This window comes from Arachis ipaensis, chromosome B04 (assembly GCF_000816755.2).
Source record: "Arachis ipaensis cultivar K30076 chromosome B04, Araip1.1, whole genome shotgun sequence".
NCBI classification, from domain to species: Eukaryota; Viridiplantae; Streptophyta; class Magnoliopsida; order Fabales; family Fabaceae; genus Arachis; species Arachis ipaensis.
Window position 1 is genome coordinate 78020005 of NC_029788.2, and position 5584 is coordinate 78025588.

Here is a 5584-nt window from a genome sequence, read left to right on the forward strand (position 1 = left end):
TATTTCTCTTAGTTCAAACAAATTACTTTTTAAATTAAATTACACAAAGATATAATAAAAAATAATACAGTAAAAATACAAAAATTTTATTTTAAAATTACAGAAATCATCTTGAATTGTACAAATTTTTAATGAGAAGTAAAAGAAGGAGAAGAGGGATGAACAAGAAAAAGCAAGACACTTATGTGTATGTAGGTATCTAACTAATATAGCTTGGTTGAAAATGCCCTTTGTCTCTAAAATGACCAAAATATCCTCCTGAACACGTATCATCCTCTCCCTCTTCAAAAAGATTCTTCCTTTAATCTATCTATACCAAAAAGGGAAAAATTAGAGATACTAAATACAATTGGACTATCATACCTACCAAGAAAATTATTCTTCCTGAAATTATCCTTGATAATCCCCAACACTTGGAATGGGCCATCTTCTCTAGCAACAAGTTTTATTTATTATTTTTTTTTTTTGACTTAAAAGATCCGCTTCTCTCCAAGAAATCCAAACCCAATCTCCGGATTCAAATACCATGGTTTGATGGCTTTTCTCTACCCACTGAATTGTGGCTACGTCCCTCATGTGTGCAAGTTCAATCTTTTCAACCCTACTTTCATCATCTAAAGTAACACCATCACTCAAAGACAAAAATAATAATTTCAAAATAATCAAAGAATGAAAAACATTAAGAGATTCACAAGGATAACAACCAACAGAGTTATAAATAGCAGAGTTATGAGGATACTCAATGTCTGCATAAAATTATCCAAAACAGGCGTAACATGCAAGATATGCTCATCCAAACAACTAGCATAAATTAGCACATAAACAAACTCTTTGGGAAATAACTCACTAATGTATGTGAAATCTTTAATATTTTAATTTGCAATTAAAAATATCACCATATTAAATCTATCCACTAAAGAATTAATGATATATGTATGTTTTCTAACCCTATGCAAACCAAGTAAAAAATTCATAGAAATATCAATCCACATATGAGTAGGAATAAACAAAAGAATGCACAACATAATCAAGAATGCTTGAGATTTAACTTTTTTACATGCAATAAAATCATAATAAATTCTATCTATACTCTTATGTCTATAAGGCCAACAAAAACATATAGATAACATATCTGAGATTCTTTTTATTCTTTTTATTTCACAAGCAACAGATATATAGAACAAAAATCAGATTTAGTTGCCAAAGATTCTTCATATAATTAAATACTAAGAATCTAGGAGTAAGAGTTGTGATTAAATCATACCTTATGGACAATTCATTAGCAATCATGTTCTCATTAACTTGTCTAAAGTGTGGAATTAATTGTCTTTCTTCTTTTCTATCCATATTAATGCCTCCATAATTGACTAGTGAATCTGCAAAACCATGGAAAGTTGACATACAAACACTAGGAATTTCATGGTTAGATATATGAAAAATTAATGATTTTGTGGAATTAAATGATACTAATGCACTCTTGTCTAAACTAGAAATTTCTACATCTCACAACTATGTTTATGGCTCTCGATTTCTTTTTCACTCATTGACTCCTTTCACTTACTATTCTCGTATTTTCTCTCAAAACTCTTGCTTTCAATTAAATATTGATTTTTTTACTCAAACACTAACTCTCTTTCTCAGTTTCTTTTCTCTCATGTTTGTCAAATTACTTACAAATTCTGCACTTTTGGATCCTTCAAGTACACATCTCCCTCTACATCATACTTAACATGTTCTTTTATCACTATCTTTGAAGAAGCATGAGAGATAGGCTTAGAAAAACTCTTCTTCTTATATATGTTGATTTATAATATTCTTCTTCATGTGCTCTAACTCAATGGCAACATTGACTAAATCCTCCATGGTAAAGTGTGACATTATCTGTAATGTCTTTATTAAGTCCAATAAGAAAGTGCCTCATAAGAACTTTAGGACACTTTTCAACATTAGTCTTGGTCCCTAAATACATTAACTCCTTGTGGTACTTTGATTTGGAACCTTGTTTCAACTTATGAACCTTTTTAAGAAACTCATTGTGGTATAATGATGGCATAAACTGATTTCTCATGATTTTTTTCATCTTCTGCCAAGACTAAATTGGTGGTTTTCTATTCTGTCTTCTCTTTTTGTCCAGCTTGGCCCAATAGACAAGGGCATAATTCGAGAATTTTATAGTCGCTAGTCTTACCTTTTTTATCTCAGAGTAGTTATGATACTGAAATAGGAGCTCAACCTTCTGTTCCCATTTTAGGTAAGCCTCAAGGTCACTTTTGCCTTTAAATTCTGGATGTGTATTTTGATAGCATTGATATTACTATCAATATTTTCTCGTGATCTATGATGTCAGGAACTAGGCAAAGTCTCCTCCTCAGACTCCTCAGAATAATTATTAACAGATTCTCGAGACCACGTTCTTCAACTAGGGGATAAAAAATTAATTCGAAAATCCATGTTATCAAGACGTTGTTCAATCCTTGCAAGGACGCTAGCGATTGCGTCGAAGCATAAAGTCAACTGTAGATCATGGTTCCCTTCGTTGTCAACCATCACTGAAGAACCTATGAAAAAAAAAGACCTCACAGCACTCTTCTCGCGTGTATCATTCGAATTAGGACACTCGTGTTTACACTCAATATGTGCTTTTACCCTCTGTTGAGCTCACCACTTTTGTCTTTTTCCACTCATGGATTGCTTTAAAAAGTTACACTTCAGAAAATGAGGAATTGAGACACTAAGCTAAAATATTCTGAATGATAGAAAAAGAAAAATAATAAGTGATACCAAGATGACAGAAACTAAAAGATTTGAATCCTAATTAGAATATATTATGGAAAGTTGAAACAAAGTTGAAAAATTTAGAACCTTTTTTTTGTAGATGCTGACTTGAAGATACTATAATCGCAGAAACAAAAATTTAAAGATGAATATTCTTTTTTTTTTGGACTTCTTTTTTTTTGGACGATGTTTTTTTTTTGCAGATACTAACTATACTAACTTCTCAGTTTTTTTGTCACTCATTGACTCATCTGTCTCACTATTCTCATCTTTTCTCTCGAAATTCTCGCTTTCAATTAAACATTAATCATTTTCACTCAAACACGCACTCACTCTCTTTCTCTATTTCTTTTCTCTCTTGATTTGTAAATTTCTCACATTCCAAGGACCTACTTGATAAATTCTGTACTTTTGGATCCTCCAATTACACATCACCTTCTACAGCATACTCAACAAATTCTTCTGTCACTGGCTTAGAAGAAGAATGAGAGATAGACTTAGAAAAAATCTTCTTCTTATGTCGATCTATAATAGTCTTTCTTATATGCTCCTCAATGGAAACATTGACTAAATTCTCCGTGCAATAGTAAAGTTTGACATTATCTGTAATGTCTTTATTTAGTCCAATAAGAAAGCATCTCATAAGAACATCAGGACACTTTGTAATATTAGCCTTGGTTCCCAAAGACATCAAATCCTTGTGGTACTCCATTACTGATTTTGAACTTTGTTTCAACTGACGAAACTGTTCAAGAAACTCATTGTGGTATGATGATGGCACAAATTGATTCCTCATGATTTTTTTCATTTTCTCCTAAGATTGAATTGGTGATTTTTCAATCCGACTTCTATTTTGTCTAACTTAGTCCATCAGACAAGGGCATAATCTGGAAATTCTACAGCTGCTAGTCTTACCTTTTTCACCTCAGAATAGTTTTGACTGAAATATGAGCTCCACCTTCCGTTCCCATTTCAGGTAAGCCTCAGGGTCACTTCTGCCTTTAAATTTTGGGATATGCATTTTGATAGCATTGAAGTTATTATCAACATCTTCTGATTGTCTATGACGCCGGGATCTAGGTGAAGCATCCTCCACAGACTTCGTAGAATGATTATGTATAGAATCTCGGGACCGCGCTTGTCGGCTAGGGGATATAGAATTAATTCTTGAAACGATGTCATCAAGAAGTTGTTCAATCCTTTCCAGTACACCAATGATTGCGTTGACGCAGAAAGTCAGTTGTAGATCGGGGGTCTTTTCATCATTAGCCATCACTGAAGAACCTGTGAAAGAAAAGACCTCAGCATTCTTTTCACGTGAATCACTTGGAATAGTACACTCGTGTTTACACTCAATATGTGGCTTTTACCTATTGTTGAGCTCACCACTCTTGCCGTTTTCCACTCTTTGATTGCTTTAATAAGTTGCAATTTAGAAAATGCGAAATTGAGACATTAAATTAAGATAATTTAAATGCTAGAGAAGTTCAACTTGACAAGAAGATAACCAAAGTATGTGACAAAGGAAGGAAAATAATAAGTGATACTAAGATGGCAGAAACTAAAAAAATTGAATCCTAATTGGAACCCAAAGAAAATTTGGAAAGCTAAATCTAAGCTGAAAAAAATGATGATCCTTTTTTTTGTGTAGCAAATGCTGAAGTAATTGCAGACACAAAAAATTCAAAGATGAATTTTTGTTTCTTTTACGTTTTTTTAGACCTTAACTTTAAGATATAATAATTGTAGAAACAAAAACTAAATAACAATTTTCGTTTTTATTTTTTTATTTTTTTATTTTTTGGACACTGAGGTAAATTTATAGAAATTGAAAAGAAAAATAAAGAGGCTAAGCAAAAACCCTAGAATGTGTAGATAAATAAAAATTTACCTACGACTTGTAACCGATACCACATGATAAGAAAAGGAGACTGATGCCAGGGCATTTTGGCCAGTTTCACTGACCTTTTCTTTACTGTTTTAGGGCAGTCTCATGCATTTTCTTAGGAAATAAGCAAGTTTTGGGTAGAATTTCACTTACATCTTGATTTTAGCATACATTGTGCACTTTACATGATTTCATGAGAATTTTACATGAATTAGATGACAAATTGGATGATGCATGTCTCATGATGTGGATTAGAACTTTGATGCACTTTATTGCTTGATTTCAGGACAAAGGAAGCAAGAAAGAACCACGTTAGCAGCCACGTTAGTCTAACTAACGTGACCACTAACGTGGAATGGGAGCTAGCTTGCAACGTTAATGAGAAACGTAATCGCCAATAACTCCCTCGAAGCCATTATAGCCCAAGTTAAGACTCACGTTAACTAAGTTAATGTGAACTCTAACGTGGAAGAAAGAAAGTGGAGCCAACGTTAGTGACACTCACCTTTGCCACTAACGTTGGACCAAGCTCATATTGGCCACGTTAGCCTCCACGTTAACTTAGTTAACGTGGAAGCTAACGTAGAGAAAGCAAACAATCGCCAACGTTAGTGACACTCACCTTTGTCACTAACATTGGAGATGGCTATCATTACCACGTTAGAAGCCACGTTAACTTAGTTAACATACGTGGAAAGTAGGGGCACCTTGGAACGTTTGTGACAAAGGTAAGTGTCACTAACGTTCTAGAAGAATTGGCAAGCCTACATTAAGAGCCATGTTAACTAAGTTAACGTGAACTCTAACGTAGGGAGGGAGGACTCTCAACGTTATTGAAAAAGGTGAGTCCCAATAACGTGTGCGAAGGACCAAGAGGCAACGTTGGTGGTCACGTTGGTGCCACTAACGTTGAAGTTAACG